Genomic DNA, 27063 nt, shown 5'->3' on the forward strand with positions numbered 1-27063 from the left:
GTACAGTATAGTTACGGAAATTTTCTTCAATAGACTCACACTGTTCCTTGAGGTACTTCCTCTTGACTTGTCTGATTGTTTTTGCCACTTGTCTTCTGGTGTTGTGGAAGTGATCTAGATTTTCTGGGGATTTTTTACTATTATACTTCAGAAAGGTTGTATACATGGAAGAACCCTGGAGATACTAAAAGGTATCAGATAGATTATATAATGGTAAGACAGAGATTTAGGAACCAGGTTTTAAATTGTAAGACATTTCCAGGGGCAGATGTGGACTCTGACCACAGTCTATTGGTTATGACCTGTAGACTAAAACTGAAGAAACTGCAAAAAGGTGGGAATTTAAGGAGATGGGACCTGGATAAACTAAAAGAACCAGAGGTTGTACAGAGATTCAGGGAGAGCATAAGGGAGCAATTGACAGGAATGGGGGAAATAAATACAGTAGAAGAAGAATGGGTAGCTTTGAGGGATGAAGTAGTGAAGGCAGCAGATGATCAAGTAGGTAAAAAGACGAGGGCTAGTAGAAATCCTTGGGTAACAGAAGAAATATTGAATTTAATTGATGAAAGGAGAAAATATAAAAATGCAGTAAGTGAAACAGGCAAAAAGGAATACAAACGTCTCAAAAATGAGATCGACAGGAAGTGCAAAATGGCTAAGCAGGGATGGCTAGAGGACAAATGTAAGGATGTAGAGGCCTATCTCACTAGGGGTAAGATAGATACCGCCTACAGGAAAATTAAAGAGACCTTTGGAGATAAGAGAACGACTTGTATGAATATCAAGAGCTCAGATGGAAACCCAGTTCTAAGCAAAGAAGGGAAAGCAGAAAGGTGGAAGGAGTATATAGAGGGTCTATACAAGGGCGATGTACTTGAGGACAATATTATGGAAATGGAAGAGGATGTAGATGAAGATGAAATGGGAGATATGATACTGCGTGAAGAGCTTGACAGAGCACTGAAAGACCTGAGTCGAAACAAAGCCCCCGGAGTAGATCATATTCCATTGGAACTACTGACGGCCGTGGAAGAGCCAGTCCTGACAAAACTCTACCATCTGGTGAGGAAGATGTATGAGACAGGCGAAATACCCTCAGACTTCAAGAAGAATATAATAATTCCAATCCCAAAGAAAGCAGGTGTTGACAGATGTGAAAATTACCGAACTATCAGCTTAATAAGTCACAGCTGCAAAATACTAAAACGAATTCTTTACAGACGAATGGAAAAACTAGTAGAAGCCAACCTCGGGGAAGATCAGTTTGGATTCCGTAGAAACACTGGAACACGTGAGGCAATACTGACCTTACGACTTATCTTGGAAGAAAGATTAAGGAAAGGCAAACCTACGTTTCTAGCATTTGTAGACTTAGAGAAAGCTTTTGACAATGTTGACTGGAATACTCTCTTTCAAATTCTAAAGGTGGCAGGGGTAAAATACAGGGAGCGAAAGGCTATTTACAATTTGTACAGAAACCAGATGGCAGTTATAAGAGTCGAGGGACATGAAAGGGAAGCAGTGGTTGGGAAGGGAGTAAGACAGGGTTGTAGCCTCTCCCCGATGTTGTTCAATCTGTATATTGAGCAAGCAGTAAAGGAAACAAAAGAAAAATTCGGAGTAGGTATTAAAATTCATGGAGAAGAAATAAAAACTTTGAGGTTCGCCGATGACATTGTAATTCTGTCAGAGACAGCAAAGGACTTGGAAGAGCAGTTGAATGGAATGGACAGTGTCTTGAAAGGAAGATATAAGATGAACATCAACAAAAGCAAAACAAGGATAATGGAATGTAGTCTAATTAAGTCGGGTGATGCTGAGGGAATTAGATTAGGAAATGAGGCACTTAAAGTAGTAAAGGAGTTTTGCTATTTGGGGAGCAAAATAACTGATGATGGTCGAAGTAGAGAGGATATAAAATGTAGGCTGGCAATGGCAAGGAAAGCGTTTCTGAAGAAGAGAAATTTGTTAACATCCAGTATTGATTTAAGTGTCAGGAAGTCATTTCTGAAAGTATTTGTATGGAGTGTAGCCATGTATGGAAGTGAAACATGGACGATAAATAGTTTGGACAAGAAGAGAATAGAAGCTTTCGAAATGTGGTGCTACAGAAGAATGCTGAAGATTAGATGGGTAGATCACATAACTAATGAGGAAGTATTGAATAGGATTGGGGAGAAGAGAAGTTTGTGGCGCAACTTGACCAGAAGAAGGGATCGGTTGGTAGGACATGTTCTGAGGCATCAAGGGATCACCAATTTAGTATTGGAGGGCAGCGTGGAGGGTAAAAATCGTAGAGGGAGACCAAGAGATGAATACACTAAGCAGATTGAGGAGGATGTAGGTTGCAGTAGGTACTGGGAGATGAAAAAGCTTGCACAGGATAGAGTAGCATGGAGAGCTGCATCAAACCAGTCTCAGGACTGAAGACCACAACAACAACAACAACTTCAGAAAGGCTTTCTTTCTTTCTTCCAGCGCTTTTTCACATCCAGAGTCCCACCAGGGGTGTTTTGTGTTCTTTTTCAGTGGGATCAGTTCTTTTGCCTTCTTTGTAATTTTTGTTCGAAATTTTTCCCAAGAGTCAGCTGGTTCCTTTTCCCACTCCTCCTTCAGATTGGTTTCTTTGATTGTTCGTGTGTAAAATTTCATCATGTGTGTTTTCTTCGGATAGAATTTTTTTGGGGTGAATTTCACTTTAATGCGTGTTAAGTAGTGGTCTGAGTCAATGTTCGCCCCTCTGCGGACTTGGACATCATGGATCTCTTTCTGTACGAAATAGGAGATGGCAATGTGGGGTATTTATTTGTTACGAGACTCAAATTTTCTCTGAACTGTTCAGCAACTATATCATCGGAGTCTGGGGGTCGGTAGAAGGAGCCAATTATTAATTTAGTTCGGCTGTTAAGTATAACCTCCACCCATACCAATTCGCACGGAGTATCTACTTCGACTTCACTACATGATAAACCACTACTGACAGACACAAACACTCCACCGCCAATTCTGCCTAATCTATCTTTCCTGAACACCGTCTGAGACTTCGTAAAAATTTCTGCAGAACTTATTTCAGGCTTTAGCTAGCTTTCTGTAGATGAAGTTCAGGAATTCTGCTGTCTGGGAAGCAAAATAACACATGACAGATGTAGCAAGGAGGACATAAAAAGTAGACTGTCACTGGCGAAAAGCGTGTTCCTGGCCAGGGTATTCGTGGGAAAGAGAAGTCTACTAGTGTCAAACACAGGCCTTAACTTGAGGAAGAAATTTCTGAGAGTGTACGTTTGGAGCACAGCGTTGTATGGTAGTGAAACACGGACTGTGGGAAAAACGGAAGAGAAGAGAATCTAAGCATTTGAGAAGTGGTGCTGTAGAAATATGTTGAAAGTTAGGCGGACTGGTAAGGTAAGGAATGAGGAGGTTCTGCGCAGAATCGGTGAAGAAAGGAATATATAGAAAACAATGACAAGAAGGGACAGGTTGAGAGGACATCTGTTAAAACACCAGGGGATAACTTCCAGACAGAGTATTGTACATGAATTAGTTTATATGAACCCAAAATACAATATTTAACATAATTTCAAATGTGTTTCTACAACTAAGGGTTATTATGATTAAGGAAGGAAATTAAGCGTATTAGAAGCACTTGAGAGGAACAGACGTTTAGCTCAAAATCTCAAGCTGGTTCGTGAAGATTAATTACAGCTGAGCACATTCCCACTTTTAAGCTTCATATGACGCTGTCAACCAGCGAACATACTGGCACATAAAATTAAAACATAAGACTTTCCTATTCCTTACAATACCAAATTCATCAATATAACTTGTAATACTTTAATACTGTATATTTTAACCATTTACTATGTTCAATATTCCCCTTTGCATACAAATGTTATTTACAATGTAAAACACGTTTGTTTCTCAATATAAGTTGACAGTGCTCACTTATGGCATCATAACCATATATCCTGTAACAATGTAAGATTATGTATTCTAATTATTGTGTATCATACTATCCATTGCCTGGAGTTTAGTTTACAACGTAAAAAAAGAGAAAAGAATATGTTTGTAGCACAACATAAATGAAAAATACTCAAATAGTATCACGGAGAGAGAAATAAACGTCCATTTAACCTGTAGTATTGTGTAGTTTAACTATTCATTGTGCTTAACATTGTCCATTGTGTACAGTGTAATTTCAACATTAAGAAACAAGTTTGATGCATAACGCTCTTTGCAAGTGATTGTATCTCCGCCTATTATGTTTCGTTACCTAAGAACCAGTCTCCCTTACAGTCGCTAGTCAGTTGTTCCCCGCAGATGGCCTAAGAAGCAGAAAAGTCGTTCGAAATACACAAAAATCAATGGAACAAAAACAGTGTACTTGTTATTCACCCTTAAAAATTTAAGTAAAGAAATCTACATGAGTTGCCTACTTAAAAACAAATAAAAATCTACGTACTAGACTTTGATCGTCTGGCACACAGATATTTGTTCATCCTGAACCCAGAACCCACAAGCTACTGGTCTACATTGCTTGAGACATGTTTTGTAATTTGTAATTCTGGACTACACTACTATACAAGGCTACCTTACACAGCGCCACTCTACACCACACGCGATGAGGTGCAGAGGTTGTGAGGCGGCTGTCAGGGTCTTAGGAAGTCCTTCCTGGGCCTCCACGAGACTCACCTCACCACTGCTTCCAGGAGGTAGTTGTAGGTGGGTGTTCTGCCGTGGCGCGTCTCGTTATTATTACGTATGGTCTCTTTTTCGATTTCTCTCGGCCATGTAGACTTGCGCTTCATGAGCTGTAAGCGAGTTCGGCTTATGCCACAGTTCCTCATCCCTTATTATGTTACACACTGTTGCATTACCAAAGACGTCCCTGTCCCGGTGCGTAACATCTTGTCTAATCGCACACTCCCACACGAGGTGATCCAAAGTGCTGATTGCTCCACATTCACAAGTGTCTGTGGTGCGCTGTCGTATTTTTTGTAAGCAGCTGGGATATGAACCCTGCCCCGACAGGTAATAAACATCTCCTTTGGCCGGAAACAAGAATGACATTCTGGATCCATCAGGATGGAACTGGTAAGTTCTCCTCGCAGTTTCTGATAGAGGATGGTAGGAAATCTGAGACATTTCCTACCATACCCTATCAATGGATACCTTTATTTCTTTATTCGATACGGCTCTTGTGCCCAGTTTCTCCTTTATGATATCATATTCCACCTTTCTGAGCCAGTATTGTGCACCTCTGTTTCTTACTTCTATGTCTACTGACTGCAAGTCTAATACCACCAACGGCTCCCCAGTCGGTTTTGTTCTGTGCGCGGCATAGAGCCTGTACTGTGCTCACATTTCTGGCTCTGTGAACCCAAACGTTCGAACCGTAGCCCACAATAGCAATTAAGCTAGCGCTGTAGAACGTTTACTATGTACACCAGTTCTAGGGATAGTGTGTTTCATTGGTCATCAAAACGTCCAAGGCCCCGGGTTCGAAACCCGCCACTGGTCAAATTTTGATCAATAATCAGCATTGGCTTCAAAAGTCTTCCGCAATAAGAAGTCACCCTCGTTCTGGCAACGGCCTTGTCAAAGAGGCTAGAGGAGCGGACAGAGGTTCAGGTCACTCTCCTGCCCTAGTGGTGGGAAACTGTCCCTGAAGGCGGAAGAATCAGCAACGATCAACGGCACGAGGATGCAGAAGGCAATGGAAGCCACTGCATTAAAGACACGTAACGTGTATCCCCAGGTCATGTGGCCTGTAACTGAAAAAGTGCCATGATGGTCTCTCCGTGGGCAAAAGATTCCGGAATAGTCCCACATTCGGATCTCCGGGAGGTGGGAAATGCAAAGTCTCAATCTGGATATAGTAGCGGTGAGTGAAATAAAACGGAAAGAAGACAATAATTCCTGGTCATATGAGTACAGGGTAACATCAACAGAAACAGAAAACGGTATACGGGAGTAGGATTCGTTATAATTAGGCAGATAGGGCAGTGAGCGTGTTACTGTGAACAGTTCAGTGTGAGGGTTGCTCTTATCAGAATCGACAGCAAACCAAAACCGACAACGATAGTTCAGGTATATAAGCCCACGTCGCAAACTGAAGATGAAGAGACAGAGAAAGTGTATGAGGACACTGAAAGGCTTATAGAGTACGTAAGGGGAGACGCAAGTCCATTAGTCATGCGGGACTGCAGTTGTAGGGGAAGGAGTAGAAGAAAAGTCCAGAGGAGAATATGGGCTTGGGCCAAGGAATGACAGTTCTGTAACAGGTTTCAGATAGTAACAGCGAATACTCTGTTCAAGAATCACAAGAGGTGGAGGTATATTTGGAAAAGGCCGGGTGATACGTGTAGATATCAGTTAGATTACATCATGGTCAGACAGAGATTCCGAAATCAGGTACTAGATTGAAAGGCGTACCCAGGAGCAGGTATAGATTCAGATCACAATATAGTGGTGGTGAAGGGTAGTCTGAAGTTTCAGACATTAGCCAGGAAGAATCAATACGCAAAGAAATGGGACACAAAGTACTAAGGAATAATGAGATACGCTTGAAGTTCTCTAAGGCTATAGATAAAACAATAAGGAATCAATGTCTACATCTACATGAATACTCTGCAAATCACATTTAAGTACCTGGCATAGGGTTCATCGAACCACCTTCACAATTCTCTATTATTCCAATCTCGTATAGCACGGAAAGTGGCTGTTGGTAAGAAGGCAGCTAGTAGGAGGAGGTGTCCAGGCAGTTATGCATTCTGACCAGCTGTCACAGTTGAGTGGAGAGGAGCCTCTTGTAGCTGTAGACGTAGACGACATGCAGCAGTCCTCAGCAGTTAGGAGCCCAAGGTCGGTTGCAAAGTCTAACAGAAAGAAGAAGGTCTTGCTCTTAGATAGTTCTCACAGTAGAGGTGTAGGCCAGCAACTGCACGAAGTGCTGGGGAGTGAGTACCAGGTTTGTATGTGTTACAAAAACTGTTAGTCGACAACATGGCGGATAACGCAGTGCGCCTGTGTAAAATGCGTGATAAAAATTGTTTGTGTTGTTGCAAAAAAGAAGAAAAGCCAAGAAGAAACAAGGAGAGGAGAATGTAAGTAAAATGAACAACTGATAGTGCATAACTTTAAACTCGCGAAATTGAAGTAAATGATTGGAATCGTTGCTTTTGCACAGACCTGCTGCAGCATCCAAACTGCTGTCGAGGTTGTACTACTGTAGTAACTGAAGATCCATCTAATTTGCCAGCTGAAGATGGGTGCAAACCCGAAATGCATATTGGCATAAATAAAACGCATTAAAAAGTGGCTGGTTGCTGTATTTTTACAGTGAAATATCATATGACACATCATCTCTGGACTATAATATAAAAATATTCAGTTATACATATTTTATTAGGAGATGTTCAGTGCTTCCTGGCGACACATTTCAATTAACGGACTGTTTAGAAATGTATGTTTGTGGTTTATGGTTTTCATTTTTCTGTTTGTTTCCCGTCTCCATTGGTTCTTGTGTAGGCAATAGACGCACACAGTACACGTTTCCAGTTGATAAATCGTCATATGTCCTTGTCTACATATCACTAACTTCGCTACACAAATGTGTTACAAACTGCACATGGCCTACCTCACTCACTGTAAGGCTGGCTGAGGGATTATGGGAGCTACAGCGGGTGCTGGGTTGGTAATGGTGAAACAGAAAGTGATGGGATCATAGAGAGTTATTGTGCGTGTATTTTTTTAAATTTTTTCAAATTGTTTATTTACTTTTTAATAATTTTTATAAGTTTTTAATTTTTTTGTGGCAAGCTGTGAAATAGTGAGGATATTGGTCTGCTGTTAATCGTTTCCTTGTCATTGACTATACGTTTTTATCTAGGGTGGTCAGTATGAAATGTTTTACTTACAGAGTTGGCACTCCCTTTCTGTTGTTATTATGGCATAATGTCTGATTTTTATACGCTATGTCTCTTTATATGCTTAGTGACACACAGCATTACGAAATTTCGATACCAAGATAGAGGCTGATAATGTTACCTGTGAGCACAAACTTGGAAATCTTATTTAAATAATTTTACGCTGTACCAAATGCAATTTTTATCTGGTTGACTTTTATTATTTGATCATCTTTGTATTAGATACAGTTACATGAATCCTTTTTCTCAGTACTGCTACAGCGCCTGTGATTTGATTTTTTGTAAGTCAGAAACTGAACTTCATGTTCGTTGTCTCCTCCTTCTCCGTAAAGAAGAAGACAACTGAGCTGAGAATACGGTCACAGCTAATTGCTCTCATATAATGTATGGTTCTTCATGTCTTTACTCAAAAATGGTCATTGGAAAAGAATTGTTAGATATTACTCAATCAGATTCAGCGATGGAGGGGGAAGTGAAGAGATTTATTACATCTCCCTGCAATGTAGGTAGGAATTATGCAATTAAGAATCATTCCTGCCTAGGTTCTGACACCTGTTCCACGATTAATCTTTCGTTCATTGCTTGGGCAGTAAAATTAAGCTTGCAAAAAAAAAAAAAAAAGAAATGTGTACATAATGACATCACTCTACAGTTCGTCTCTTTATGGAAGCAAAAGATCCCACTATCATAAAATAGGACTACATAGAAGTACATACTATTAACATTCGAGGGCACGTAATTCTTACAGTTTTATATGTACTCAACTTTGACATAATATTCACATACAGTGGCAATAAAAAATTTCTTTGTATTTTTGGTAATATTATACATAAATACAAAATATGAAACATCGTTCAGTTTCTTGTGAGGACAGTGATTACAAGGATGCCAGGAATAAATTCTATGGTCTGTTTATCATTTTATTATAGTTATGGATGGAACCTTCTGCTTCGCCCTGGAAATCGCGCATGTATCATCGGGAAATCAACCAAAAACCAGCGTCATGGTGGAGTACGTCAGAATGTGCGTGCAACAAATTGTCAGACACATATTACTTAAAAATATGATACATAATATCGTTGTCCCGCAAAACAACAACGGGAACACGAACGCACGACATCCAGCTTAGGTTTTCTGTGCAAGAAAATACATAATACAAGAGTAGCAGGAATGTCAAAAGAACCGTTTTTAAATTGTTCTTTTAAACCTAAAGATGCAATTAGCAGCACTCATTAAACATAACAACATTTCGTGCTACCTTATAGAAATAGAATACAGTTACCAATTTGTCCTTTGATGGGTGAGCTTAAGAAATCCTTACTAACTTTTTTCACAAAACTGCTCTTGTATTGCCCATATGGCATCAGATTTGTGCGACAATGTTTCCGTTTAGTATCGGCTACGATACAACAGAAGCAATCGGTTGAGAGGGATGACAGAGAGTGCGAACTTAACGAAGGAAGTTCCGAATCCCACTCCTTCACGCCTGGAACGTTACACGACTTCTGTTGCAGCCGGCTGATGAAACGGTGGCTTCGACTCGTGACTTCGGCGCTCCGGTGGCGGCTTACCATTTTGGCACCTCAGCTTGGGTAGGTTAGGCCCTTCTGGGCGTCACGCTCTTGCACTGCACAGTATTAATCCGTCTGACGTCTGCGGTAGCTGACAGAGCGGCATCTCTTCATATGAAACTTGAATTTTGTCTGGCGACTATCAAAATGGCGCAAATTACATTGCGTAACAGTTATTCGGTGAGTCTCGCTGATGTTGTACGCTGTTCACATCACTCGCTATAATGAACATTAACCACAGCGTTAGCTGTTACAAATACGTACGAAAGAATCGGCTGACTTATTCTCAGACTTTCGGAGATGGCGCACCCAAGTTGAAAATCGAAATAAGATTGATTGGATATATCACTAGTTTTTGTTTAGGTAAAGAGTTTCGACGTAGTGCACAGTTAGCCTGCAGACCCGAAACCAGGGCTTTCGTCAACAAGACAAGTTTGAGACAGTAAAGTACCGGAGATGTTGAATGATTCTGTGTATAAAGATGGCATGTGCATGAGGTTACATCCTGTTATCTGAATAAAAATGTAACGTAGGCGGTGTTATTTTCATTATACTGACAGTGATTACGGCTTCCCTACGACGTCGTATCTTCTATTATGTTAAGAAGAAAAGGAACACTCTGAAACGCAATTTTTCTCCTTCTGTTGGTGATGGGCGATTTCTGTTATCGTGGCACATTAATTTACGCAGAGCGTTTCTGGAAGCCGCTGTCTTCTGCCAAAAGGTAGCCGTCACCAACAGAACTGTTCAGAGAAAACTGGGAGAATCTCGGGAATAGGTTTCCTGATACTGCTATTGTAACCGGGGTACGAGACGTCGATTTACTAGCTGTAAGAGGGGAGTCATGCGATCAAAACTGCTTCCAGAGACAGGGATCAGAGTTCGAATGTTCAGAATGTCTTGTGTGAAACTTACTTCGAACAGTTAATATGTTTATCACCACATTAGCTTAGACTTCCAAGTATCTAACAGTCCCGTGCTTTCCACATCAGTTAACGTAGACGAGAGCATCAATGACCTTAAGCCTACTATAGCATCAGTGACTGCAGGTGTTGCAAGCAATGTGAAGGAAGAGAGCAAAAGTGACAATAAACTAACTGCAGAATACCTGGGCAGTTCAGTACGGCCGGCCGCGTTGGCCGAGCGGTTCTAGGCGCTTCAGTCCGGAACCATACGGCTGCTACGGTCGCAAATTCGAGTACTGCCTCGGGCATGGATGTGTGTGATGTCCTTAGGTTAATTAGGTTTACGTAGTTCTAAGTCTAGGGGACTGATGACCTCAGATGTCCCATAGTGGTCAGAGCCATTTGAACCAACCAGTTCAGTACGAAATATTCAGCTCTGAGAAGATGTGGTATAAAAATGGCCAAAATTCGAAAGCGTTGTACGACGGGCTAGTCAACACATTCAATAACTTCGTTTAAAAAATCACTCACGCCATTTGTTGTCATCTAACATGAGCGCATTTGCGCAAGAATGCTGGCTTATTTATTTATCAGCAAACTAATATTTCTATTTATTCCGAATGATCAGAGTGTCACTGTATGTTTATAACATTTCTTTATTTACATATTGTTATACTACATTAGTTAAGAGCGTGAACTTTTTAAGATGAGTCAAATTATGTCTGCAGAACTGAAGAACGACATATTTTCGGTGAGGTTGGCCTCCAACCAATGGAAAAGCAGGCAGTGGCAGAACACCACTGGAGTCAAGCGGAGACAAACTTCTCTTCACTTTATTTTTCGTGTCGTGTGCTCAAGGGACTGATTTTGGACAGTTCTTGTTTCTATCCGTTGCATCTCGAAGAAGCCAGATCTGCCTGTGATATAGTGCATTTTTCGGTCGAGTGGTGTACTTGATTCTGAGCGGTGAACGGCCACCACGAAGCCTTAACTTTTGAAGACATCTTTACACGAGTTCTTGAAGAAGGCAGGCGTGCCCGTGGTATCGTATTTAAGGCGTGTGGGTGACTGACTGTGGGTGGCGAACGACCGCTACAGCACTCTAAGTTTTTCCGACTTCAAAACGAGATTGAGGGCAGACAGACTGAGTTTCTATAGTTATCTCGTGTGTGTTAATTTGGAAATCGTCAGGCTGAATTACTTTGAGCTGGTGAATATTTCGTGTACTGTGAGCGCGAGGTGGACTTAGTTTCGGCGCATGTTGGATGACTATTTAGCTTGGGGATTCTGCTACCAGTCTCATAACACTCTCAACGCTACTCTCCTGCGTTTGATAACATTATTTTCTTTCTGTATTTTACTTAATTATCATAGGACCACGTCCCGAGTACTCGACAGACTTTCATGAATAAACATAACTCAACATAATTCTCTGCTGTGGTGTGCATCAGTTACACATGTTAGAATAGAACACTTTTTATTAATTATTCATTTACCTTTTTATTTCGTATGTCTGTTTATTTCATTAATTCACAATTCTAGCCAATGCACAGACTGTTTAACTGCAGGATCACAGCTTCACGTCATTATTTGCAGCGAGTTATCTGCTGGGCATGAAAGAACACGTGTGCAGATAGACCCTACGACTTCATCGAGATATTCTTTTAAACAGAGTCGAGCATAAAAAATGGTTCAAATGGCGCTGAGCACTATGGGACTCAACATCTGTGGTCATAAGTCTCCTAGAACTTAGAACTACTTAAACCTAAATAACCTAAGGACATCACACACATCCATGCCCGAGGCAGGATTCGAACCTGCGACCGCAGCAGTCGCGCGGTAGTCGAGCGTACCCCAGTTATCTAAGGTACGAGCAACATCAGGTAAAGTCTCAGTCAGTTTACTCGTATGAACTGCTGGTTAGATAGCAGCTATTCGGGAGGTAACAGGTACAGTCGTAACGAGTCACATTTCGACTGCAACAGTGCGTAAGTAATAAACAGATTGATGTATTCAGAAGTTTTACCTGTGAATATTACAGGCAATATTCAGTAACAGTTTTCTCTTTTCTCTCTCGACGTCTTTATTTTTCAGCGATTTAGCTGTAAAAACTATTGTACATGCCGAATTGCCAGTATCTCAAAATCCGTTCTACAAACCTGCAGAAGTACAATTTCTATTAGCGGCAAAACATGAATAAAACTAATTCAGTACACTCTCCACGAGGATGGAGCGTTCGAGAGACCTAGTTTCAATTCTCGGGCCGGCAATCTAGATATCGGTTTAATGCAGTCATCCAAATCACTCCACGCAAATGGCAGCATGGTTCCTTAAAAGGGTCATACCTTCCCCTCTCGCAGGGCGGGGTACCCGCACGGTCTAAGGAGCCTTTTCGCGGCCCGACCGGGTGCATGCGTCGGAGGTTCCAGTCCTCCCTCGGGCATGGATGTGTGTCTTGTCCATAGATAATTTAGTTTAAGTTAAATTAAGTAGTGCGTAAGCTTAGGGACCGATGGTCTCAGAAGTTTGGTTCCATAAGACCTTGCTACAAATTTCCAATTTTTACCTTCCCCTCCAGCAGTAAGAAATCTGGGCATAGATGCGTCTCTAACTTTCTTAGATGTAAATAGGACGTAAAAAACAAACATCCTTTCTTCCTTCTTGTTGCGTCTGGATATTAAACGAGCAAATCCAAGGGAGTCGGCATTGTGAACAAATGTGTCCGAGACATTACCAAGTCGAGAAGCTGCGGTCAGATTGTGGCGCGTTATGCATTGAGGTGACAAAAGCCGTGGGACATCGTGTCGGACGTCCTTTTGCCCTGAGTAGAGCAGAAACTCGACGTGGCGTGGACTCAACAAGTCGTTGGGAGTCCCCTGCAGAAGTAATGAGCCATGCTGCGTCTATAGCCGTCCGTAATTGCGAAAGTGTTGCTGGGTCAAGATTTTGCTAAGTGACTGACCTCTCGATTATGTTGGAAGGGTCCTGTAGCCACCTTTCATTAGTCCGGTAGCTCATTTTCACTAGTATTTATCTTTCCTTCCTTGTTTCTCTTTTCTCTTTACTCTCATAGTGGTGTGATTGAATGAATGTGGTTGTGTGTCACGTTGCTAGACGGTGGCGTAGTCTGCTGCAGAATGTCTGCGATAGTCGTACAGATTCAGCAGCAGTTGTACAGAATAGCCAACTCGCGTAGTGGTCAAGTAGGAAAAGAGGTTTTCGCTGCTTGTGAGAAATCCACCTGCGTTAGGTTGGTGGCGGAAATGGCATCTTTGGGTTTTCTGGGCCACGAGGAGCGTGGAAGAGGCTGGAGAAGAAGCGGGAAGGCAGTCTGCCGCCGGTACGGGAAGCGTCCACAGCTGTGCTCCGTCGAAGAAGGGTGAGTTGGACTGACCGCGTGGCGCGTTGTTACTTGGCGAGGGGAGAGCTGTTAGCTTTTGGTCTCGCTTTTCAACTCTGAAAGATTGCTTGCCTTGTCGCAGCAAGGAATGCAAAACTTTAGCAGATGTTTCACCTAGTAAATTTCTATAGCAGACTTGGATCCACCGGAAGAGCACCACACAAGGGTGTCGATAAGAAGTGAGCACTCGCTTCTGTATGAATGTCTGTTTGCCTTCAGCTGTGACTGCATAAGCTTTCACCTTTCTAGGTATTTAGAGCTTTGCCTTCTCGTAAATTTTCCTTGCTTTCCGTGTCTTTCGTCCGTGGGGAGCCAATTACGTGGTAGAACATTATAGTTGTTGGGCTACCGGCATCACTAACTGTCCGATCGCATGTTTGTTTTACATAATGTTAACACGATTGTGTGATGTGATATTGTTGGAATTTGGCACTATACCTAGAAATTGTGTCTCCACAAACCACGTGTTATCAGGAATCGTGTACATGCCTCACACCCTTATCCTAAGAATAAATGATTTTATCTACAATTTTCTATTGTGTTCCGAGATTACGTTTCTGCACCTAAGCCACTCACCTCGTAGCTTTCCCGTTAGCACATCCAATGCATTTCCTTATGCACAGGGCCAGTGATTAGTCTCCCCTTGTATTTTATAACAAATGCTTTAGATTAAGTCTTATTTTCAGGTGTGTTGCTGGGAGCTGATCTTCTGCACAGTGTTCTTGCATGTGCTATTTTATTTTAAATATATGATTGTCGTGAACAGTGCATGGGGAACACTATTAATTACATAGTATCCCCTACGAGCGACGTCACAACGCATGATTAGTTGTATGGTTAGAGTCGGCGGCGACCCTACTCTTCCCACGTTAATTTCATAAGCAGTAAGTATTTCCATTCCCAGTAATCAGGAATAACCCGTAGTAACAGGTTAGTTACAATGTTGGGCGATCTGGGTGGTGAAATCATTCGCTCGAACTGTCCAGAATGTCCCTCAAACCAATCGCGGAGAACTGTGGCCCGGTGACACGGCGCGTTGTCATCCACACAAATTGCATCTCTGTTTGGGGACATAAAATCCATGAATGCCTTCATATAGACTCCAAGTAGCCCAACATAACCATTGACAGTCAATGATCGGTTCAGTTGGATCAGAGGATTCAGTCCATTCCAAGTAAACACAGTTCACACCATTATGGAGCACCACAGCTTGCAAAGTGCTTTCTTTGTTGACAACTTAGGACCGTGGCTTCGCGGGGTTTGCGCGACACTCGATCCCTACCATCAGCACTTGCCGACTGATATCTAGACTCATCTGACCAGGCCTCGCCGGCCAAGGTGGCCGAGCGGTTCTAGCCGCTACAGTCTGGAACCTCGCGACCGCTACGGTCGCAGGTTCGAATCCTGCCTCGGGCATGGATGTGTGTGATGTCCTTAGGTTAGTTAGGTTTAAGTAGTTCTAAGTTCTAGGGGACTGATGACCGCAGATGTTAAGTCCCATAGTGCTCAGGGCCATTTGAACCAGTTTTTGACCAGGCCTCCGTTTTCCAGTCGTCTAGGCTCCAACCCATACGATCAGGAGCCCAGGAGAGGCGGTGCAGGCCATGTCGTGCTGTTAGCAGAGGGCACTCGCGTCGGTCGTCTGCTGCCACAGCCCATTAATCCCATATTTCGCTGCTCTGTCCTAACGAATACGTTCGTCGCACTGACAAATTTATTTCTGCTGTTATTTCATGCAGTGTTTTTTGTCTGTTGACACTGGCAACTCTCGACAATTACCGCTGCTCTAGGTCGTTAAGTGAATGCCATCGGCCATTGCAGTGTCCGTTTTGAGAGGTATTGCTTGAAATTTGGTGTTCTCGGAACGCTATTGACTCTGTGGTTGTCGGAATATTGAATTACTGTACAGGGTTATTACAAATGATTGAAGCGATTTCACAGCTCTACAATAACTTTATTATATGAGATATTTTCACAATGCTTTGCACACACATACAAAAACTCAAAAAGTTTTTTTAGGCATTCACAAATGTTCGATATGTGCCCCTTCAGTGATTCGGCAGACATCGAGCCGATAATCAAGTTCCTCCCACACTCGGCGCAGCATGTCCCCATCAATGGGTTCGAAAGCATCGTTGATGCGAGCTTGCAGTTCTGGCACTTTTCTTGGTAGAGGAGGTTTAAACACTGAATCTTTCACATAACCCCACAGAAAGAAATCGTCGGGAGAGCGTGGAGGCCGTGACATGAATTGCTGATCATGATCTCCACCACGACCGATCCATCGGTTTTCCAATCTCCTGTTTAAGAAATGCCGAACATCGTGATGGAAGTGCGGTGGAGCACCATCCTGTTGGAAGTTGAAGTCGGCGCTGTCGGTCTCCATTTGTGGAATGAGCCAATTTTCCAGCATGTCCAGATACATGTGTCCTGTAACGTTTTTTTCGCAGAAGAAAAAGGGGCCGTAAACTTTAAACTGTGAGATTGCACAAAACACGTTAACTTTTGGTGAATTGCGAATTTGCTGCACGAATGCGTGAGGATTCTCTACCGCCCAGATTCGCACATTGTGTCTGTTCACTTCACCATTAAGAAAAAATGTTGCTTCATCACTGAAAACAAGTTTCGCACTGAACGCATCCTCTTCCATGAGCTGCTGCAACCGCGCCGAAAATTCAAAGCGTATGACTTTGTCATCGGGTGTCAGGGCTTGTAGCAATTGTAAACGGTAAGGCTTCTGCTTTAGCCTTTTCCGTAAGATTTTCCAAACCGTCGACTGTGGTACGTTTAGCTCCCTGCTTGCTTTATTCGTCGACTTCCGCCGGCTACGCGTGAAACTTGCCCGCACGCGCTCAACCGTTTCTTTGCTCACTGCAGACCGACCCGTTGATTTCCCCTTACAGAGGCATCCAGAAGCTTTAAACTGCGCATACCATCGCCGAATGGAGTTAGCAGTTGGTGCATCTTTGTTGAACTTCGTCCTGTAGTGTCGTTGCACTGTTATGACTGACTGATGTGAGTGCATTTCAAGCACGACATACGCTTTCTCGGCTCCTGTCGCCATTTTGTCTCACTGCGCTCTCGAGCGCTCTGTCGGCAGAAACCTGAAGTGCGGCTTCAGCCGAACAAAACTTTATGAGTTTTTCTAAGTATCTGTAGTGTGTCGTGACCATATGTCAATGAATGGAGCTACAGTGAATTTATGAAATCGCTTCAATCATTTGTAATAGCCCTGTACTTAACGATTTCCGAGTTATATGTCCCATGCGTTTAGCTCCGACTGCCATTCCGCGTTCAAAGTCTTAATTCCCGTCGTGGGGCGATAATCACGTCGGAGCATCGAAACCGATATAAGGATTAGTGAACACAGTGTTGTAATAGCGATATTAATCCCCAAATCCTCGAAAAATAAGCGAAAAATATACCTATTCAAAAAATCAGATAGAAATTGACTTGACGTCTTCCTGTGAGACAATCTCCACTCATTTCAAATTAATAAGTGTATACAAGGTGTGGTTCAAATTCAAAGAAATAGTATCGCGCAGCAACTGAGACATTTATACCAAATAAATTAACAAACGACGGAGCTGATCCTCCTTGGTACACAAAACGGGTTAGAACACTGTTGCAGAAACAAAGAAACAAACATGCCAAATTTAAACACACGCAAAATCCCCAAGGTCGGCGATCCTTTACAGAAGCTCGAAATGTAGGGCAGAGTTCAATGCGAGACGCCTATAACAGTTTCCACAACGAAACTTTGTCTCGAAACCTGGCAGAAAATCCAAAGAGATTCTGGTCGTATGTGAAGTATGCTAGCGGCAAGACACAATAAATGCCTTCTCTGCCCGACAGCAATGGAAATACTATCGAAGACAGTGCTGCCAAAGCAGAGTTACTAAACACAGCCTTCCGAAATGCCTTCACAAAACAAGATGACGTAAATATTCCAGAATTCGAATCAAGAACAGATGCCAACATGAGTAACGTAGAAGTAAATATACTCGGAGTAGTGAAGAAACTCAAATTACTCAATAAAAGCAAGTCTTCTGGTCCAGACTGTATACTAGTTAGGTTCCTTTCACAGTGTGCTGATGCATTAGCTCCATACTTAACAATCATATGCAACCGTTCGTTCGACGAAAGATCCGTACCGAAAGACAGGAAGGTTGCACACGTCACATCAATATTCAAGAAATGTAGTTGGAGAAATCCACTACATTACAGGCCCATATCGTTAACGTCGATATGCAGCAAGATTTTGGAACATATATTGTGTTCGAACATTATGAATTACCTCGAAGAAAATGGTCTATTAACATACAGTCGACATGGGTTTAGAAAACATCGTTCCAGTGAAACACAACTAGCTCTTTATTCACATGAAGTGGTGAGTGCTATTGACAAGGGATTTCAGATCGATTCCGTATTCCTGGATTTCCGGAAGGCTTTTGACACTATACCACACAAGCGGCTCGTAGTGAAATTGCATGCTTATGGAATATCGTCTCACTTATGTGACTGGATTTCCGATTTCGTGTCCGAGAGGTCACAGTTCGTAGTAATTGACGGAAAGTCATTGAATAAAACAGAAGTGTTTCCCGAAGGTAGTGTTATAGGCCCTTTGCTGTTCCTTATCTATATAAACGATCTGGGGGAGAATCTGAGCAGCCGTATTCGGTTGTTTGCAGATGACGCTGTCGTTTATCGACTAAAAAGTCATCAGAAGATCAAAACAAACTGCAAAACGATTTAGAAAAAATATCTGAATCGTGCGAAAAGTGGCAGTTGACCATAAATAACTTAAAGTGTGAGGTCATCCACATGAGTGCTACAAGTAACTCGTTAAACTTCGGTTACACGATAAATTAGTCTAATCTAAAAGCTGTAAATTCAACTAAATACCTAGGTATTACAATTACGAACAACTTAAATTGGAAAGATAACATAGAAAATGTTGTGCGGAAGGCTAACCAAAGGGTGCGTTTTATTGGCAGGACACTTAGAAAATGTAACAGACCTACTAAGGAGACTGCCTACACTACGCTTGTCCGTCCTCTTTTAGAATACTGCTGCGCGGTGTGGGATCCTTACCAGATAGGACTGACGGAGTACATCGAAAAAGTTCAAAGAAAGGCAGCACGTTTTGTATTATCGTGAAATATGGGAGAGAGTGTCACAGAAATAATACAGGATTTGGGCTGGAAATCATTAAAAGAAAGGCGTTTTTCGTTGCAACAGAATCTTCTCACGAAATTCCGATCACCAACTTTCTCCTTCGAATGCGAAAATATTTTGTTGACACCGACTGTCATAGGGAGGAACGATCACGAAGATAAAATAAGGGAAATCAGAGCTCGTACGGGAAGATATAGGTGTTCATTCTTTCCGCGCGCTATACGAGATTGGAATAATAGAGAATTGTGAAGGTGGTTCGATGAAGCCTCTGCCAGGCACTTAAATGTGATTTGCGGAGTATCCATGTAGATGTAGATGTAGAGCCTTCTCACATGAATCACCTGAGTACAAATAACACTTCCACCAATGTACTGTCCTTTTGTACCTCGTGTACACGATACTACAGCCATCTGTATATTTACTTGTCGGTATCCCATGACTTTGGTCACGTCAGTGAATGTTTGTACGTGAGGCCTCGCGCCCTATAGGGCAGTGTGTAGGTGAGTACACTTCCAGCAACCTAATGGCACAAGGACTTTTTTTTTAAAAAAAAAAAAAAAAAAAAAAAGAAGGGCCGGTTTCGACATGACATAATCGACCAACCCGTTGTGACCGGTACTTCGCATACTTTTATCCTGTCTTCCATTCTCGACCAGCGTTCACGCCCCAGCGCGACGCAAACGCGTTCTAGAAGTGGGCCGCGTGCGACGGTTTTGGAACCGCTGGCACACAGCGCCTGCAAGTGAAACTAACACTGCAACTGCATTCGAATTCCACCCTGACACATGAGTCAACAGTAAAATATTTAGCTGTGTGACATTTTGGCGGTGCACGCGGCACCGACTTTACCGGTTTCGATCTTCGGCCTCGCACGACGTTGTCGGCTTGTTACAGTGTGTCTGTCCACCTTCTGTACGAGCTACACCAGTACACACCGAATGCGCACGCGTCGTGTGTCCTGCTACAAGCAGAGTCCGGCCTGCGCTTGTGCTATGTCCTGTGTCCTACATACGGACTACTTCTCTGAAGACAAAATGAGCAACAATGAAGTTAGTGACCCCAATCGTCGATTCGAATTCCTGCACGACAGACGATAATAACGGAAAGGAGGATAAACCTACCGTACCGTCGAATTACGGGACAGTAGATAAGGGAAGAAGTATCAGCTGAATTCCTCTTCTCCCCTATTATACCTTCCCTTACCAGTACTTAGCAACGTAGTTTGCTTTGTCATTGACTTTCAAAATATCGTCTTTAGTGCATGTTATAGACATATCTGGGCAAATCAGTCGGTGGTCCAAGTCCTGTATTGCTCCGCATTCACACCTATCGCTATCACTGTAACCCCATTTAAATAGGTTTGATTTGCACCCAGTTACTCCAGTGCGCAGCCGGTTTAATGACCTCCAAGTTGTAAAAGGTAGTTGAAATCCTGCAGATCCCTCCTCAAGTAGTTCCATTGTGGAGTGTGGCACCATTTCTTCCCAAAGAGATAGCCGCCTTGCGACGGGCTTGGTGGCGAGCTCTTCAGTACTTTCAATGAAACTCCTGCGGGATTTCTGCGGGACACGTTGTTTTCGGTGCATATGCATCGGATGTCGAGGATCATTCGTTTGTTTTGATCTTTCGATCTCGGCGGCTACTTGTCTGCGGATAGTGGGTGGTGCTATGCCTATGATGGGGTAAATGACGTCTGTGGGAGTTGGTTTGAGGCATCCTGTGGCAATACGTACAGTTTCGTTTACGGCGACGTCAACTTGCTTAGCGTGGGCAGAGTTCCTCCAAACTGGCGCCGCATATTCCGCTGCTGAGATACTCGGCACCAGACCCGTGGTGCGCAAAACATGTGGTCGAGCTCCCCACGATGAACCTGTTAGCTTCCGCAGTATGTTGTTCCTGGCACAGACCTTTTTTTTAGTGTTGTGACAGTGCTGCTTAAAAGTAAGTGCTCTGTCCAGTGTTACTCCCAGGTATTTTGGGCTGTTTGCATGTTTCAGCTCTTCCCCTTGCCACATGACTCGGAGTTTCCGTTTGGCTTGTTTGCTCCTAAGATGGAAGGCGGATACTTGTGATTTACTAGGGTTTGATTTGAGATTATTGCCGTCGTAATAGGTAGCAAGTTCTGTTAAGGCTCCTGTGAGATTCTCCTCCACTTGTTCAAAGGTTTTATCCTGTGTGGCCACTGCTGCATCATCAGCATATATGAACATTCGTGTCTGGTGGCTGATGGGAAGATCATTGGTATAGATGTTAAATAATATTGGAGCCAAGACACTGCCCTGTGCAAGTCCATTTTTCTGTGTCCTCCATCGGCTGTTTTTAGATTGTAAGGTTACATAGTATCGTCTGTTCTGTAGCATACATTGCACGAACATAGAAAGGGTGTAGTCCTTAGTGACATTATACACTTTCTGGGTAAGAAACTTATGGTTAACTGTGTCATATGCAGCACTGAGATCGAGGAATGCGACCCCAGTTACTTCTCCTCTCTGATAGCCGTCTTCGATGTACTGTGTGAGATTCAGGATTTGGCCACAGCATGATTTTCCTGGTCGGAATCCAGCTTGTTCGTTAATGAGGGCTTTGTCCACATAATCAGCTATGCGTTTGAGGATCATTCGCTCCAGCACTTTAAATAAATGACAAAGCAGTGAGACAGGCCGGAAATTTTTAGCTTCAGCGGGGTCTTTCCCTGCTTTTAATAACGCAATACCCCAAGCTTTCCTCCACAGTTTAGGAATTTGCATTGTTGTGATACAGTTATTCATTAGCTCTAGGATCCATGCTTGTACTCCCGGTCCAAAATGTTTAATTTGCTCAGATCTCAGATCGTCGAGGCCAGAGACCTTATTGTTTTTCAAATCGTTGATGGCATCTTGTAGCTCCTGAATGAAGAACGGGCGAGCTAGGAAGCTAATCTCGTCGTTCAATTTTCTTTTAATTTTGCCCGTCCTGGTCTTCCTTTTAGTTTTTCCGTTCATGAGTAGTTGGTGAGCCATCTGATCAGCTGTAACTTCACTGTAATTTGGTTGTGGTTCTGTTGGGTCGTTGTTGAGACTTTTGAACAGTTTCCATGCATTCCTACTGCTGTGTTTCATGTCCGTCCCCTGCAGGAGGTTGCACCACTTTTCCCTTCTCGCTTCGGAGATACCAGACATCGGTACCTCACCTGCCTGGATCGTTTCCTCTGAGAGGGGGTCCTTATTGTACAGTTCTTCATACTTTTTCAGAGCTTCCTTGCTGCTACCATTGAGTCCAGCGATATACTGGGTGCGGCACCCTCTAGGTATGCGCCGTCGAGAGATTTTCTTGACAAGGTGTATAAAAGTTTCATATGATTGTATCTGTGGTTTAATTTCCAAGATCTCCTTATCAAGGTCCTCTGTGCAAAGTTCCCAATGAGCTTTTTTGAAATTGAAGCGTCTCTTGAAGGGCATTACATCTGATTTGATTACTGCAGTAATGCAGCAAGTTATTGCTCTGTGTTGCGATCTTGGAATTGGTTCCTCGATTTGCTTTACAGTTTGCAGGGATACCTTTTCGGAGACAAGGATGTTATCTGGATTATATCCTCGTTTCCATCTTCCACTGTTAAATGATGCAGGCAACTTTGGATCATGTATCAATTTCAGCTGAATGGGAAAGTAATTTATCCGAGACACTGATGTAGGAAACGCTACGGCATTCGCCTAATGTGATGTCGGCACAACTTGGAGAAGCCGACGCGAGCGCAGTTGGATTTGTACCCTGACGAACGCTTCAAAATCCAAGCTTGTGCTTCGCCTAATTTAATCGCCTCCGCTTGTAAAATGCCTTGCAGGTCACGTGGCTCTTGCAGAGCAGCCTTATCTTCTGCCTGCTGCTCGCACGAGCAAGACTCTAAATCACCGCCTAGTTTTATCTTCGGGTCAACAGGCACACGCAGACAATGACGATTGCAAACTCGCTGCAAGGCCGGTCAGGTGCTCGTGACTAAAAGGATAAAAGTTACTTACGCAGGCGAAATATCAAGCAACAAGAGTTGCACTGCCACGCTACTGTGAGAGTCGATACGAGAGCAGCGACTTGTTGCAGGCTGAAAAACGCTTACAGCACCGCCTAGACGCAGGAACACATCATGAAGGCACAATGAAAACACAACAACCGATAAAACGTGCTGACGGAGGACTGCAAGTTGCTTATGGATATGCCAGCAATTTTCTTTTCTCCGTTCCTTCCTTCCGTTAATCTTTTGTTATCTTTCTTACTTTTGTAATATAGCGGAGATGCTTAGTCGCAGAGAGGCACAACAAAAAGACTATCACACAATTAGCTTTCGTCCGACAAGGACTTTGTCAGAATTAGACAACATACACACACGCACATACTCACGCAAACGCAACTCACACACATACATGACCGCAGACTCTGGCAGCTGGAGCCAGACATTGTTACATTTCATTGTGGATTTTCCATTGTTGCATTTTGTAAAAGTTTAGTAAATTCCCTTCTCATGTTGTAATACAGTTATCTATTTCTTCGTGTCCAAAACATTCCTGTGCTGGAAACATTTTCTAGTATAGTCAACGTTTACAACAGTTCGCATATTTGTTTTCCATTTGTCTGCTCCACCCACCGCCAACACACTACGACTTCGTTTTGAATCCGCTGTCCGTTAACTGCTCCCCGCTGCTGTTACGGATTTCTTACGCCGTCTGTGACTCTCCCAACATCATCAGCCAAATTTAAATTTTCAATTTTGTAACACGACATATTAATTCTTTCTTTCGTTATATAAATGAGAAGCCCAAAATTGTGTGTGCTCTACAACATTAATTTATCTAGTTAACCGATTTTTTCCTTGCAAGGCCATTATAAGACTATAATTAACTATTGTCATCAAAGGGGATACTGTGCTGCTAAACAGCATTGAAAAATATATCAAACATGGAGAGTGTGATGCAAAGACAGATTAAAAGACATTTGACAGTGTAATATAAAGACAATACAAAATGTTAAACAGTAAATAAAAGTGCTGCGCGGGTTTAGCGGAGAGCTCTAAGGCGCTGCAATCATGGACTGTGCGGCTGGTCCCGGCGGAGGTTCGAGTCCTCCCTCGGGCATGGGTGTGTGTGTTTGTCCCTAGGATAATTTATGTGAAGTAGTGTCTAAGCTTAGGGACTGATGACCTTAGCAGTTAAGTCCCATAATATTTCACACACATTTGAACATTTGAAATAAATGTGAATGGAACACACCAGCAAGCAGTGAGACTAAACATCGAAAAACTGTGTGTGTCTGTGTACGTGAATGTTGCGTAATAGGAGGTCGACAACGTGAAACAATTACACTCAACAGAAGAGAACATGAGAGTGTGATAAAACAATTTAACTGCTTTTCTAAAAATTAAATTGAACTGACAATATCAGTAAAATCAGACATATGCAAAACTATTGGATAACAGCTTAGGAAGTTACTATATAGAAAGAGATGACGACACTGAGTTAAATATATAAAGTAGCTGGAAATTCGTAAGTTAAACTGTATACCAGTATGTTCGAAGAACTGTACTTACTGCAGGGAAGACATATGTTCTATCCCACTTTGAGAGAACTTGCAGTAGCTCGATGATTGCTGCAGATTTTGAGCATATACCTGCTACAGTCTCAGTGAGGTGGCCAAAGAACAATGTGAAATTCCACGTGCTCTTGTAACGTGTGTCAGTCTGCAAGTTTGTTTTTAGGTACTTCATCGTTCTCAGCTAGAAAAGTAGTTTTCGGTACAGGTATTTGATCAACAGTGCATTTCGAGTCATCTCTAGGTAGCCTCCTACATACAATTAGAGTAAAAATTAACAGATGTTTAACCAACACAACACTACACGATTACTCTGCTGCTGCCTTAGAAAAATTGTTACATATTTTAACGGAGAATTCTTACCATCTATGTGGAAAAACACAGTTCACTAAATGGATTTGTACTGGTTTAAGCAACAGTTTTGGTAACCTACATACATGCATGTTTAGACACTTCTGGCTCTTGTCTGTATACGAGGCATACACGTCACGAGAGTAATAAAAATATGCAGCTGAGATGTTGCATAACGTGTTCGTTTCCCGCTGGTGAAAGAAACTACGTGATGGCGAGTGGATAAACGGTAAACGAAAGCAAGTGGATAAACGGAAAAAGAGGGGCAAACTCGATTGTGTGAGGCTTCGATTGCAGTATGCGGAAATTTTGGAACAAGGTGCTGTCCAGTTTATTCATCAGAAAATAAAAAAGTAGCTGCAACGGATGTGACTGCGAGGGAGTCGCTAGTAGGGCGCGAAGCGGAAAAGCGTTGGCTGAACTGGAAATCGAAGTGAGCGTTTGGCGTCATTGGCCGTGATGCCTCTTTACGGGGCAGGTCCGGCCGCCTTGGTGCAGGTCTTATTACATGCGACACCTCATTGGGCGACCTGCGCGCCGGATGGGGATGAAATGATGGTAAAGACAACACAACACCCAGTCCCTGAGTGGAGAAAATCACCGACCCAGCCGAGTATCGAACCCAGGCCCGTAGGACGGCAATGCGTCACGCTGACCACTCAGCTATCTTTATTTTTTATTTTTTTTGATCTCATTTTGTTCGCTATTGATCGTTGCGTCTGGTCGGGGCGGACGTCATAAGACATCTGTTGAAATTCGTTGATGATCGATTAACTCAGTTTTTTTATTACAGAGGCACGCAACCCTCTGACCGAACAGCTATCGGAGCAGACGTTAGCTGAAATATGCACACACCGCAACTTGACGTTCCCAGCACTCGCCATGCGTCCACAGTGTGGTACCCAATGTCACTCCAATCTTTTTTTCTCTTTGAAATCAAATCAGTTAAAGGCACTGTTATAATTGCAAGCACACCTCTCATAACACAAATTACAGCCCGTGCGCGAATAACACCTGCCTCGTTCAGTAGACTCGTTCGTAGGCCCAAGTGCATGTGAAATGGACACGAGGAACCTCAGCGCCACTTGTCCTAGCGGCCTCTTACGTAATGACAGGCGGTGACGTCTGTTTTGAGTCTCCGAACTCACGAGTCGCAGTGCTCGCGAGTGTGTGATAAGGCGTCCTCCGGCTGTGTTAACGCGCCCTTATCGCAATGTGGACACCATATAAAAGTTACGCGCCTCTAGCCGAGTATCAGTGGCCCAGTCAACCGGCGCGCTAAAAATACGCGAGCAGAGTCACTTGCTGTAGGCACACACACACAGACGCTACGGAGGTGGGTTGATTGTCCTTAAAAGTATGCCTACGATTGTCCAGTTTGGTGTAATTGCATCAGTTGTCAAATGATATGTTTTGCATGTAGTTGATTGATATACAGGGCTAATACAAATGATTGAAGCGATTTCATAAATTCATTGTAGCTCCATTCATTGACATATGGTCACGACACACTACAGATACGTAGAAAAACTCATAAAGTTTTGTTCGGCTGAAGCCGCACTTCAGGTTTCTGCCGACAGAGCGCTCCAGAGCGCAGTGAGACAAAATGGCGACAGGAGCCGAGAAAGCGTATGTCGTGCTTCAAATGCACTCACATCAGTCAGTCATAACAGTGCAACGACACTTCAGGACGAAGTTCAACAAAGATCCACCAACTGCTAACTCCATTCGGCGATGGTATGCGCAGTTTAAAGCTTCTGGATGCCTCTGTAAGGGGAAATCAACGGGTCGGCCTGCAGTGAGCGTCGAGTGTGGGAGGAACTTGATTATCGGCTTGATGTCTGCCGAATCACTAAAGGGGCACATATCGAACATTTGTGAATGCTTAAAAAAACTTTTTGAGTTTTTGTATGTGTGTGCAAAGCATTGTGAAATTATCTCAAATAATAAAGTTATTGTAGAGCTGTGAAATCGCTTCAATAATTTGTAATTACCCTGTATATGTGTGTGTGTGTGTGTGTGTGTGTGTGTCTGTGTTTGTGATGCAGACTTTGTACAGTGAACAACCACGTGCATATCTATTTCTTGAACAGTTTTGGTACTGATTATTTTTTTATATGTTTGTGTACACTGTCATATGCTCTGCCCACGCCGAGGTGGTCAGTTGCTGTTGC

At 42.9% G+C, this 27063-nt stretch overlaps 1 protein-coding gene across 14 annotated transcripts in view; it reads left to right on the forward strand.

Moving 5' to 3' along the window:
* The window catches only part of LOC126419835 (UDP-glycosyltransferase UGT5-like), a 640482-nt gene that overhangs the window by 182898 nt on the left and 430521 nt on the right, over positions 1–27063 (forward strand). For 2 of the 14 annotated variants that reach the window (XM_050087075.1, XM_050087087.1), the window contains exon 1: positions 26154–26225. The exons of 11 other annotated variants lie outside the window; for them this stretch is intronic. The gene's annotated coding sequence lies outside the window, so the exon portion shown is untranslated. Of the gene's footprint in view, positions 1–26153; positions 26226–27063 lie in introns of those variants that run through there. One more of the 14 variants, XM_050087083.1, reaches the window with a different exon arrangement.

This window comes from Schistocerca serialis, chromosome 9, assembly GCF_023864345.2.
Source record: "Schistocerca serialis cubense isolate TAMUIC-IGC-003099 chromosome 9, iqSchSeri2.2, whole genome shotgun sequence".
In the NCBI taxonomy this organism is placed as follows: domain Eukaryota; kingdom Metazoa; phylum Arthropoda; class Insecta; order Orthoptera; family Acrididae; genus Schistocerca; species Schistocerca serialis.